This window comes from Terrapene carolina, unplaced genomic scaffold, assembly GCF_002925995.2.
Source record: "Terrapene carolina triunguis isolate 2854851 unplaced genomic scaffold, T_m_triunguis-2.0 Scaffold629, whole genome shotgun sequence".
NCBI classification, from domain to species: Eukaryota; Metazoa; Chordata; order Testudines; family Emydidae; genus Terrapene; species Terrapene triunguis.
In genome coordinates, this window is record NW_020664980.1 from 8,168,546 (window position 1) to 8,181,650 (window position 13,105).

The following is a 13,105-nucleotide window of genomic DNA, read 5'->3' on the forward strand; positions in this document are numbered from 1 at the left end:
AGTCAAGATATATCACATCTACTGCTTCCCCCCATCCACAAGTTTTGTTAACTGTCAAAGGAGGATATTAGGTTGATTTGACAGATGTTCTTGACAAGCCCATATGGACTGTTATTTACCACCTTATTTTCTTCTAGGGGCTTGCAATGGATTGTTTGATTACTTGCTCCATCATCTTTCTGGGTATTGCAAATAAGCTGACTGGTCTGTAATTCCCAGGTTGTCCTTATTCCCCTTTTTATAGATAGGTAATATATTTGCCCTTTTTTGGTCCTCTGGGATCTCTCCTGTCCTCCACAAGTTCTCAAGGATAATCACAAATGGCTCAGAGGTCTCTTTAGCCAGTTCCTTAAGTATTCTAGAATGTATTTCATCAGGCCCTGCCGACTTGAAGACATCTAACTTGTCTAAGTAATTCTTAACTTGTTTTCCATTTTTACCCTCAGCTCTTACCTCATTTACACTGATGTTCACTATGTTAGTTGTCCAATCACTGCTTTTTCTGTGAAACTGAAACAAAAAAGGCATTTAACACTTCAGCCATTGCTGCATTTTCTGTTTATTGTCTTTCCCTCCTCACTGAGTAATGGGCCTACCTTGTCCTTGGTTTTCCTCGTGCCTCTCATGTTTGTTAGGCTTTAGGTATCCAGCTAGTTTAATCTCATTTTGTGCCTTGGCCTTTTTAAAGTTGTCATTACATGCTTGTGTTGTTTTTTTTATATTCATCCTTCGTAATTTGACTTCATTTCCACCTTTGGTATGACTCTTTTTTGAGTTCCAGATCCTTGAGGATCTCCTGGTTAAGTTAGGGTGATCTCTTATCATACTTCTTATCTTTCCTATGCACTGAGATAGGTTGCTTTTGTGCCCTTAATAATGTCTCTCTAAAAAAACTGCTAATTCTCCTGAACTCTTTTTGATATATGCACTATGATACAGATTATGATACAGGTTTTAATTACATAGTCACATATTCAGTGCACAGGATAGACAATGATCAATTAATAAGCAGCTTTTCGATATTTTTTTATCCTCATTGTATATTGTGTAGCTTGAGGCCTTATATACGGCACACTATTCAAATCCTGCTCTGAAAACAGAATTATTAATTTCCTCATGGGCTTTTCTATGGCACTCATCACTTTAGTATCCAAGTGCTTCACAAACATTAATTAATGTAAGACCCCCTGTGCGGTGAGGGGGTAGTATATCCCCATTGTACGGATGGGGAGCGGAGGCAATTAAGGTAAAAGGTATCTAAAAGGGTGTCATAAGGAGGAGGGAGAAAACTTGTTCACCTTAGCCTCTAAGGATAGAACAAGAAGCAATGGGCTTAAACTGCAGCAAGGGAGGTTTAGGTTGGACATTAGGAAAAAGTTTCTAACTGTCAGGGTGGTTAAACACTGGAATAAACTGCCTAGGGAGGTTGTGGAATCTCCATCTCTGGAGATATTTAAGAGTAGGTTAGATAAATGTCTATCAGGGATGGTCTAGACAGTATTTGGTCCTGCCATGAGGGCAGGGGACTGGACTCGATGACCTCTCGAGGTCTCTTCCAGTCCTAGAATCTATGAATCTATGTATCCACTAATTTTGGGTGCCCAATTTGAGATGCCTAGGCACTTAGCACAGAACACTTAGCATTATATGGCACTTTATATGTTCAAAGGAAAGCTTCCATTGACAACTCTGAGTGATCACCACTTCTGCAAATCCTCTTCCAGGTTCTCAAGTTTGGCACCTAGAAAAGGAAAAACACACAGTCAGGTACTACCTGTGAAAAGTTTGGTTTAAGTGACTTGCTTAACATCACCCAGGAACTCCGTGGCAGAAGCAGGGATTGAATTCAGTTCTCCAGAGTGGCATTCAATTTCCTTAACGACGAGATCCCTCCTTTCTCTTCCTACAATTCCCTGCCTCATTCACTACATACTTTCCAACTCCTGCTACAAATGAAGCAGGGGTCCTACAGAAAACAGCCTTCTTCACTGCACAGCCCTGCTCCATCCCCAGAGCAGGTGCATCCTGTGCACTGAATGAGGCAGGGGTTGTGGGAAAAAATAGTATGTTATCATGTAATTATAGACTGTATCAAATGCATACACACAAGGGGAGCAAACTGAGGTTGCACAAGCAAACTTCAGTTCCAGTCTCACCGGACTCCTTGTTTGAGTTACTCCTTTTCCTTCTATCTGTTCTGGCTTTTGTCTCCTGTGCATTTGAATCAGATTACTTCTTCCTCTACAATGCCTTGGGTGCGAGCAGGAGGGGGTTGTTGAAAACACAGGGGAGACAGCTCCCTGCTCCTAGTTCCAATGTCTGGCTCAACTCCAGCCTGGAGTAGCTGGAAACAGTCATGACAAAGAAAGCTCTCCTGAGCCACTATATTGCCTTAGGCTGGACCATGCTCAGTCTCTCTGTGGCTTGGCCACATGATTGGTCTGGTCAGCAGCACTCGGAGCTGTGAGGGCGTGGAGCATGCTCAGTGAGGATAGAATCTTAGGAGACTTTAGCTGTTAAAATCGAAGAAGTCTCTACTGAGCATGTGCAAACTGCAATTTTACAAGGTTTATAATATGGCCAAATGTGGGTGGATTTTCACAGAGATGGTAAAAGGCACATCCTAGACACAAAGGCTATCCCTGCCCCCACCAGATTTCAGGTTCCTGCGCCAAAGAATGGGGGCATTCAAATAAAAGGTCTCAAGATATTTTTAATATGGGCAAAACAGTGTATTTTTCCCTAACTTTGTTCTTGGATGTGGCTGAACTGTATTGGCTGAACAAAACAATAGAAATAAAGCAGACACTCAGCATGGAGAATTGCACTGCAAATGGTTACAGTTTGACAAAATTATAAACTGAAAACAGGGTCTTATAATGGGAACCTTTATTATAGGAGATGTTGCCAGCCCAGTGTGTAACTATATACATCAAATTATTGATGAAGTTACCAATCACTAACTAATAGGCAGTTTTAGGTCTAATAAATTCAACAGAACTCTTCCTAACAGATTATTTTTGAAAGGGAAAAGTGGACTCTTTTGTTAAATATACTACAGTATTCTGCAGCAATGGTGCTGCAGAATTACAATGACGCGCTGCAGCTTACAACAGAGTTACTGTAGTGGTTTTTGACTGTTCCTGTAGAACACTACAGGGGGGAGGGATAGCTCAGTGGTTTGAGCATTGGCCTGCTAAACCCAGGGTTGTGAGTTCAATCTTTGAGGGGGCCACTTAGGGATCTGGGGCAAAATCAGTACTTGGTCCTGCTAGTGAAGGCAGGGGGCTGGACTCGATGACCTTTCAAGGTCCCTTCCAGTTCTAGGAGATGGGATATCTCCATTAATTTATATTTATATTTATTTATTTATATTTAACATATTTGAAGGGTAAGGTACATTTTATAGCCTAGTAAATCTAATTCAGTTAGTGAAACTTTTAGTTTAAAAGTATCAGCTCCATATTTTAATAGCAGTTTTTCAAAAAATACCTTAATTTGAATGCTCATCCTTCCCTTTTGGAATTGTAAAGCATCTCTAAACTATTTGACAGGATCTATGAGCAATTACAGACAAGATGAAATAATGAGGGAGCAGCCACTGTATATGAAAAGCCGAACCAACCTGCAGTGTATATTTTGAAGAAAGGTCTCCATTAGAGGGGAAAAATCAGCATAAACTGCCTTAAACAACCAGACAGTTTAGGAAGGTTGGGCACCTCCTCCCCCCACTTCCTCCCCTCCACCCAAGATCCCTCACTGCATAGAAATAACTGTTCTTCCCACAGAGTAGGTGTCTAGTTCAAGCAGCCAGCGGTGGGTGTGGCCAGCAAGATACTGGATCAAGCTCCTGCTGCTGCCACCACCGCAGAAAATAGAAAGGCAGAGCAAAAGCAATACCAAGCAACAAACCCTTCGAGAAATCAGTAACCGATTAAAGTGCATTTTTTGTGCATGACAAGGTCACACTGAGAGCAAGACTGGAGAGCTGTCTGCCCTCCTTTCTTGGAAAACTGTGCAAAGTTTTGTTGTGTTTTTAACCCTTTATATTTTTGCGGCTGGGGGGCGGAGGATGTGGGTGTGCGGGAGAAACAGCCCTAAGAAACCACACCGGATAGCTCCTAGGACAGCATCTGAATAGAGTGTTTTCTTTTTAACCCCTTCCCCCTGTTGCGACTGCTAAAAAAAAAACAAATCCAGCATGTAACGGCCCCTCCCCCGCAGCCTTCTCCAGAAGTGATCAAAATAATAACAAGGGGGAAAAATCCCGTTTCCTAAAGCGGTGGGATTTCCAATACCCTCATCGTCACCCTCCCAGCTGCCCAACGAAGTTTGTTTGTCTGGAGGAATAGCCTTCGATTGCATTTTTATCCTGATCTTACCGCCCTCCCCCACCCCCACCCAGCTGGCACTTTCAGGCACTTCTGGGCAATGCAAGCCCCTTTTTGCCCCTCACGAGGGTCTCCTGCAGGATTTTTCGAGTCCCTCTTTCCGCCTTGCCCAGAATCTGTTATTTGCAAGAAACGTCTTTTTGACGCAGGAGACATGGCAAATTTTAAGTACGTCATTAATATGGCGCCAAAAGATTTTTTTTAAGTATAAGCTTATTTGTTAAGGTTGCAGCAGCAGCCCAGCGTTCGCCCGTGCCCATAGCTCGGAGAAGAGAGGGGGAGTGAAGCAGAGGGGGGAGAGGAGGTAAAGAAGTGTGTGCGTTCCACGGCTGCTGCTGAGGGTGTTGTGGTGTGTGTATGTGTGTGTGTGTGTGCGTGTACGCGGCTGGGGATCATTGCGAAAGCGACCTGATCAGACTTGTACAGTGTGTGTGAGCAACCCGACCCCGCCGCTTGCCTCTACCCAGAGCAAAAGAGAGATGGGGACCCAGCGCATCGGGGGGAGGTGAACAGCAAAGGGGGGGGCGGCGGGGGGGAACAAGACAACACATGCACAAACACAACCAGAGATGGGACCTATGTCTGCTGCACCTGGACCTGCTGCTGCCCAGGAAGAAACAACAAACAAGAAAAAAAGAAATTGAAGAAAGATTTGGGGGGAAGTGAAAATCATTCTTGATCAGACTAATCATTTAAAAAGTCACTTCTCCGGTCCTCCCACCTGCCCCCCCTCCCCAAATAAAAAGGTCAACGGAAGAATTGGTCGTTGTTGCAAAGAGATCATAAGGAAGTCTGGGTTAAAAAAGAAACAGAAACACGCATATAGGGCTGGATCGTGCACAGAGCGGCCATCTCGGCTGGAAGCAATTCTTTTGGGTTCGCATCCATGGAGTTACTTTGTATCCACTCCTAAGAGGAGGGTGTCATCTTCGGATCCAGCAGGGGGGTTATTTCCCCCCCTCTTCGCAATGATACCAGATTGATCGTGCAAAGGGGCTTTCCTGATCGTTTCAATCGCTGGACCATCCCCCCGCCCCCTCTCCACACTCCTCTTTTGTAACCTGAGGGACAGTCTCAACTCTTTGAGGACACTCTCCCGGCAAAGGTAAAGGATGAAGGAGGATTGCATTTTGGATTGCTTTAATTTGCAGCTGATCTTTATTTTGCATCTCTCTGGCTTTCCCCCCCCCCCTTTTTCCATTTCGCTGGGCTGACTGCTAGGAAGGAAGGGGGGAAATGTGCAGTATTTTACCCAGATCGATTGCGCATGTTGGTCACTCATGTTTTAAAGAGTAAACGGGAAGCAGCAGGAATGTAAACAAGAACTTTTAAAGGGTCGGCGCAGACGGGTTTTTTTATTTTCCAAATTAATGACTGCGGCAGAGCTCACCCCAAGCCGCCTCTGGGTTGGGGAGGGGGAAACAGCACCGTTTATTTTTGCAACGGGCAAAGCAGCCAGGCATCAGGGTCCAATCCGGATGGTTTGGGTCGGGAGGGGTGTGTGAAATGTGCCACAGGAGGCAGCGAGGGCAGCCCAGCAAGGGGAGAGACACGAGTTTCATTTTGTTGATACGCAGCACGTTTTGGAGCCTTGCAATTCTTGGAGCTGGTGCACATGATCCGCTCCTCTCACGTGCTGGGGCTGCCAGGTCCCTGCCAAATCGTGCACGGACCCAAACACTGCACCGGGGAGCGGAGAGGCGGGCAGCGTTCGCCCCGCTGGCGGGGGGTGGCGGAGCCCGGGGCTGGCCTCCCTGGGCGCTCCGGGTTTGCAGCCCTGCTGTAGCGGGTGGTGGGGGGGGAGGGCCAGCGAGCGAGAGACGCACGCTGCTGGGGGCACGGCGAGGTTTGGGAATGGAAATGTACAGGCAGCGGCCGCGGCAGTCCGGCTGCACGTTGGGGACAGGACTGTAGGGGGGGCATGGCTGTTGTTTACCTTCTCAAACTCTCCCGGCTCCCGGCGGACTCCTCTGGGGGCGTCTCATCCTCTCCTCCATCTCTGCCTGCCCACCCCCGAGCCAGTCTCCGCTCCCTCGCTCATCCCTCCTTCCTTCCTGCTCCCGTGCATTCCCTCACACCCCTCCGCTCGGCTCGCTCCTGCGGTCTGTCCTTCCTCTCGCTTTCATCCCTGGTTTTCTCATCCCCCCCCATTCCATTCCTGTCTCCTCAGGGAGACTCCCCCGTCCAGCCCCTCCGCCCCGTGCAATGCATTCCATCCTCCCCTGGCTGCCTCTCTTGCATCCCTTTCCCTCTCTTTCTGGATTTGTATCCATTCTCTTTCCTTTTCTCCTGTAGCCCACCTTCATCCCTCTTGCCTGCAGCCGTCTCTTGCTGGCTCACATCCCCCCATCCCCTTCTCTGTCTGTCACTGCCCCTCTCCTTCTGGCAGGGGCCCATCTCTCATGCCCAGTCTCCCTTGCCAGCAGCCCTCCTGTTTGTTTTCTGCAAGGGTCACATCTTTCTTCCAGGAGATTCATTCAGCAGCATTTGAGGGAATCTCTTTAAGCGAAAATGGGAACAAGAAGTCCTGACATTGAGCAACAAATATTCCCTCTCATCCCCTCTGCTCTCTTTCTCATACAACCCCTCTTCTCTCTCCCTTTGCTGCAGGAGAGACATAGACATCCTCCAAAATGTCCTTCTCACTTTGGTGGGGTTTTTTTTTCTCTCTCCAGATCTGGGCACATGAATACAGCCCTTCCCCTCCTGCTCTGATACAGTCCCCCCTGCTCCCACCCTTCTCTGTATCTCATTATCTCACTCTCATCTTCACTCTTCCATGCTCCAATCCCTTCTACACATACATGCTCCCACTGGCTCGCCCTAATTCTCACACCCAGTCTCTTATAGGCCTTCTCAGGGCTGCACTCCATCTCTACCCTTCACTGCTAGAGAGAGACCCATAGTCTCCCACTGGCCTCATGATGCCCACACTTTCTGTTCCTGCCAGCATCTCACTGGCCCCCTGGTGTTTACCTGGTTTCATTCTTTTACTGATCTCCTATCTTCCTCTTTCTGTTTCACTGGTTTGTCTACTCCCCCCTCCGTTTCATGCTAGGTTTTGCCGACTTGTTCTCCTCTTTCCCTTCCTCTAGGGGGAAGCAAAATGCATCCAAGATAGCATCTTCTGCAATGTTTATTTTGCAAAGCACGTACCCTGCTCCCTTGTATCGCATGTGCACATAGTTTACAGAAATAGGAGTGAGCTCTAGGTTTATTTCCCTCTTGAATGACTGGACAAACTGCTGGGGGCCCACCAATGTCTCTGGGGAATCATTTAATGATCAGCTCTTGCCTCCTACTTGCACAATCTTGACCACATTTTTTTACAATTTGGTGTGTCTCTTTGGTGGAGCATCTAATAGGATTTTAATTTTAGGAACTGGGTTTACATTTAATTTGGAGCTAATTACCTTTTCAAATGACAGTGACTCCATCTGTCAACTCCCCTCCTTGAAAGGTGCTTTCAGAGTGAAATAGTGTGGGAAGTTGTGAACTGCTTCTGCAGGGTGCAAAAGCTACTGGATTTTCAGGCTCAGGTGCAATTGTGGAAAGCCCCCTGTGTGTCCCTAAGTCCCATTAATCTTTTGAACAGCAAGTGCAAATCTCAAACTACCTGGTAAGATGCTCTTTCCAAATACCAAACCAATTTGTTTTCTTCCTTTCCCCCACACCAGCTATCATTTACAAATAATACAATTATTGTTTTAAATCTGGATCCCCCTTACCAATGAGATCTTTGGAAATGAGGATTTTACTCCCTTGGGGTAAAGAGCCTTGGTCTGAGGAACGGTGTTTGACCTTTAAGCATTTATTAGCCATTGAGGTTAAAGTAATTGTGAGCTAGAAGTAAAAATAGTTTGCAAAAAGGTTAGGTTTGTTTTTTGGTAGGAAAGATCAGGTGGGTTTCTGAAAATCAAGGCTATGTCCAGAGACTGAGTTAAGGGTTATAGGCAGGGAGGTGAAATTAATTTAATTCAATTGTGATTCTGCTAATAGAGCATTTGGCACCGAGCTCTGGTCCTCAAACTGCCAGTTCAATAAGGATTTGATCCTGTGGGATTTTGTGCATGTTCTGCAAGGTGTGCCCTGAACTCTCCTGGACTTCAGTTGGAGTTAAAGGGGCTCAGTAACGTGCAGGACGGAGCCATTGATTCTGTGCACAGTATGCAGTGCCCATCCTCATTTACTTTTCTCTCTGTATTTGTGCATGTCACAGGGTGGGACTCACCCCTGCGGTGCCTCCTGCTGGTCGTCCAGGGAATTAGCGTTTCCAGCCTCCAGAACGCCCTCTGCAGGCCAGTGTTCCGCTTGCCACTGGGCCCAAGTCCCTCCTGGACCCCGGTGCCCCTTTCAGGCCAGGGTGCTGCCCCCTGGCAGTACCCCCACAGATCTGTGTCTCTCCTCCCCAGGGAACCCCCACCCTCTATCCCCACCTCAGACTATGGCTACTGCCAGTCTCGATCTAGCCCCATTCATTGGGGCAGACTGCAGTGTAAATGCCACTCATCACCGGCAAAGGGGGTTTGCACCTGCTGCCTCTGCCTACCCTTGGGCTGCCCCTCTGCAACCCCAGTATCCTTTCCAGCCTTTAACAAGGCCTGCAGCCTGGGGGGTTTCCAGGCTGGAGCTCCCCCAGCTCCTCTAGCCTTCCCCCAGCCCTGCTCCACTTTAGGTACTCTTTCTCAGCTCCCAGGCAGCCAGGCCCTTCTCCCTCAAGAGCTAGAGTCCTCTCAGCGCCTGGCTTCACTGGCTTTTATAGGGCCAGCTGCAGTCTGATTGGGGCGTGACCCAGCTGCGGCTGCTTCCACAATCAGGGAGCCTTTAGCTTGCAGCCCCAGCCCTCTCCCAGGGCTGGCTTCAAGCCCTTTCAGGGCAGGAGCGGGTGACCACCCCGCTACAGTGCATAACGAATTTTCAGTGTGTGGCAACCTCTTCGTGCCCAGAGTAACCTCTCTGATATCTGTGATGGGTTTAAACATGTGGAGAGAGCTGGTTAATGAGAGGATGAAAATAAAAGTCAGAAAAGGAAAGTAAAGTCATAAATATGAGTAATAAAGAAAAAAAATCCCCTACTAGATATGGAAAAAATGCAAAGCAGAGGAAGTGAGCGGGACTTGTTTTGTTTTAAATTTAAATGAGATTAAAATTTGCTCCAGGAACCAAGACAGCAAGCAGTGCTTAGTGCAGAGAAGAACAAGGATACTTGTCTTTTATTGAGACACTTTAGATGCCCTTTGCTCTGACACATTGAAATTGACTGCAACCCACACAGAAATTAACGGGTCAGATCAGATTCACCACTCCGGATGCAGTGGGGTGCTGTATGACACCACCCATGCCTGTGGGGACGCTGCTGCAGATGGTGCGTTCATCCCCAGAAAAGGGCAGCATTAAAATCCAATTGAGGCTTCTTATTTGAAGCCTGCCCAGGAGAGCCAGCAAGCTGGGACCCATCCTGTCTCAGGCCAGCTACAGACACTTCGCGACTATGCTGGCAAGCTCCAGGCTTCCCATCAGAGCAAGGGTTGTGGGTGGTTTGCAGCGCTGGGCAGAGGTGGAAAGGTCTGGGGAAGGCCATGCAAGAGGGGACCAGAGGGCAATATTTTTTCCCTAATTAACATAGCAAAGTGTCTTAATTGAAGTGAAAGCAGGCCAGAAGGCAGCACATCGGGGACAAATCCTAGCTTAAAATATATGTAATGAACCACAGCATCTAAAATAGGTGCAGTGAACTACTGGGATGTTAGCAGGGATAGTCAATGGAGCTGATCCACGGCTCCCCTGGCTCTTAACTTCCCTCTCCTTTCCACTGACCAGCCCTCCCTGCATTCACATCCCTTAGACCCTGGCTGTCCCTCTCTTGTTCCTCAGCACCCAGCTGCCCAAGACCCTGATCTCTCTCTTCCTCTGCCTCCTTCTCTCCCAGCCCTCTTCTTGTCCCTAATGATAATGGAAGATCCCCTCTGCCTTTCCGCCCCCTTCTCAAAGCTGTGTGCATCAGCCTTCCCTTTCCTGTCTCCTAGGAATAACCTCCAGCTGTCTCAAGTCTCTGCTTCTCTGCCCTGACCCTTTTCAAGCACCTCCTACCTCATGAGGACCTGCCTCCCCGGCCAGACTTTACCACCAGGACCTAAAAAGTAGGAAATTGACCAAGACCAAAGGTTTCAGGGCCAGGGCAACAGGGAATTGGTGCTAATGCCGGGTGGGTCAATCAGGCATCCTTGTTTGCAGCCGGGTCACTGGGCAAGTGGTAGCTCAGGCCTCTTGCCTGGGGCTAAGCCCGTAAGCAGACCGTGGCTCAGGCTTCCTGCCCAAGGGCTAAACAGATAAACAGCCAAGGGCTCATCCAGCCCGAGTGAAGGGCTGGGAGTAGGAGGATCTGGGCCTGCCCTTCTCCACCGTGTCCCAGCCTAGGGCCCTTGAAGCGATGGGTGGTCCCACCACAGGGTTGGCAGGGAAGCGTAGGGTAGCTACCTTGTCTCCCAGCAGCACAGCCGAGTCAATGTCTCACTTCCCTGGGCTACTTCCTACCGGCGGCTGGTGAGGCTGCTCCACGGCTGTTGAGACCTGGTTCCTCCTCTCCACGTCGAGCGGCTCACTCTCCGCTTCCTCTCTGGGTCTCCGTCTCACAGGGCAACGGCTGGTCTTCTCCCAGGCTGGCTCCGGGGGACCATCGTCTGCCACAGCTGGTTGAGGGTTCTGCTGGCACTTTGGTGCCCTGGGAAGGACATCTGGCTCCTTCCCTGGCCTAGCCCTGACTGAGCAAGGGCAGGGCCCTGCTCTTTTACTTTCTGTCCCACCCCCCTATGTCCTGTGCGGGGGGGGAGCTTGGTTAGCTGAGCTCGCAAGGTGGGTTAATCCCCTCTGTCCTGGAGTGAGTCCGCTTTGCATCACACGTGCCTCGATGATTTACCAGCAGAATCAGGGAATCAGGGGGATTGGGCCCAGTGTGTGTATTTCCTTGCCAGGCTTTAATAATGCTCTGTAGAGATTTGTTAACCGTGTGAAGCTAATTCAGCCCTGGTGTAAGTGGGAAGCATTGTAACATCCATTGAAACCTTAGAAGCTGCTCTTAGTCGTGTCAGGGTTGAATTTGACCTGTGGCGTTTTTGCACAGCAAATTCTGCCCCTTAACTGAAAAGTTTGTTCTCTTGTTATCACAAAGCAATCTGAATATACCAAATGCAAAAACCCCATTGGAGTTCATGGGAGTTTTGTCTGAATAATGATTGAGTCCTGTAGGATTTGGCTCCAAAAGTGTAAAGGTAAAATTTATGTCACAGTCTGATGAAGATGAATGAGCCTGTGACAGTATAACATCTAAAGCCTCTCTATCCTCTTCTCTGTATGTTATACCTGTCTAATTGCCTGTCATACAGACCTCAAGATAAGGCAAATAAACAGTTAACACAAAAGCGAAAACACAATGAGCTGCCCCATTCTTCTAATTACAAAAATGGAATGGAAGTACCATGGGTTGTTACAAGAAAGTGACTGATTTGGAAAAAAGTTTCCTAAGTTACTACTGGGGCCACTGCTCTCTATTTGTATTTTTGTTTCCTTATGTTAGTATCAAACAGGGAAGTGGTTTCTCACAGCTCCCATTGCAATTTAGGAAGAAAACACAGAATTCAATGTATTTTTCACAACCATCACACAAAATAAGAAGTCGTTGGAGAGGGGAAGCTAGGAGCACAAGGGAAGGTCTTAGGATAGGCATACCTCCCCCCCAAAACAAATCAGAAATATATGGTGACCAAATAATTTTTTACTGTAATTTCCTCTCCAGAGAACATATGTAGATTAATTAGAGTTTCATATGGGGGCTCCAATCACATGTTAAAGTGGTTTAGGAATTTGCGAATAGAGTTTGCTGTATAATTCTGTCTTTCATGTTAAAGAGTGCCTCTATAGGAGAGACCTTTCCAGTCAAAATTATATTAGCATCTTATTTTATTCATGCTCCTTAGTGACCTGCTGTAGAGGTGGTCTCAGAAATTGCCTGCTTGGAATGCATTTTTTGGGAAAGTAACTGTATTTTGTACTGAGGCATTGTTAGGCCATGGTTCTGTGCTTGAGTCTGAACTGTAAAGCTGAAACCAGAGGGGAGTTCAGGCAGATTTTTGTGCTGTGACCCCCATGGTCCGTGGAACCACTCATCACAGACATATGTGAAGTCTTCTAGCATTTCCGCTTCACCTACAATATCCCAGAATGTTTTATTCTAGCACATCACAGATACCAAATGTTTCATTGCAACCCCAGGTACCTGTGATGCCACAGAGTGAGATAGTGCATTTTGGCCAATAGATGCATTTGCTGTGCCAGAGCGGAATCTCTGCCCAGTGAGCTAAGATGTGCCAGTGGATTTCCCAGAGCATATGAAGGGTGAAGGGTTAGTCAAAAAGTATTTCATTTGTGAATGCCCCCCAAAGCCTGGTAAAAGCCTTTCTAATGGTCTTTGCTTCTTTAAAACCTAAATTTTGGGCTAAATATGACCTGACAGTGACCTTTAAGAGCATTATTTTTTTTCCCCATTTGTTTATAACTTTGATAAAGATCCTCTATGTGGAAAAGGTCAATTAAAGGAGAAATGAAATTAAAACATGAATCAAGATTATTTTTAAAGTGTCAGATATGTGTGTGGACTTAAAAAATTACCGAGTAGTATGTTTTCAAACCAAATTTGCTGTGAAAACTTCTTTCACAGA

General features: G+C 47.3%; 1 protein-coding gene across 1 annotated transcript in view; it reads left to right on the forward strand.

The window, feature by feature from the left end:
- Nucleotides 1–4,972: 4,972 nt before the first annotated feature.
- Nucleotides 4,973–13,105, forward strand: part of JADE2 (jade family PHD finger 2) — a 139,019-nt gene continuing 130,886 nt past the window's right edge. The window contains exon 1 of the mRNA XM_026659491.2: nucleotides 4,973–5,496. The gene's annotated coding sequence lies outside the window, so the exon portion shown is untranslated. The remainder of the gene's footprint in view (nucleotides 5,497–13,105) is intronic.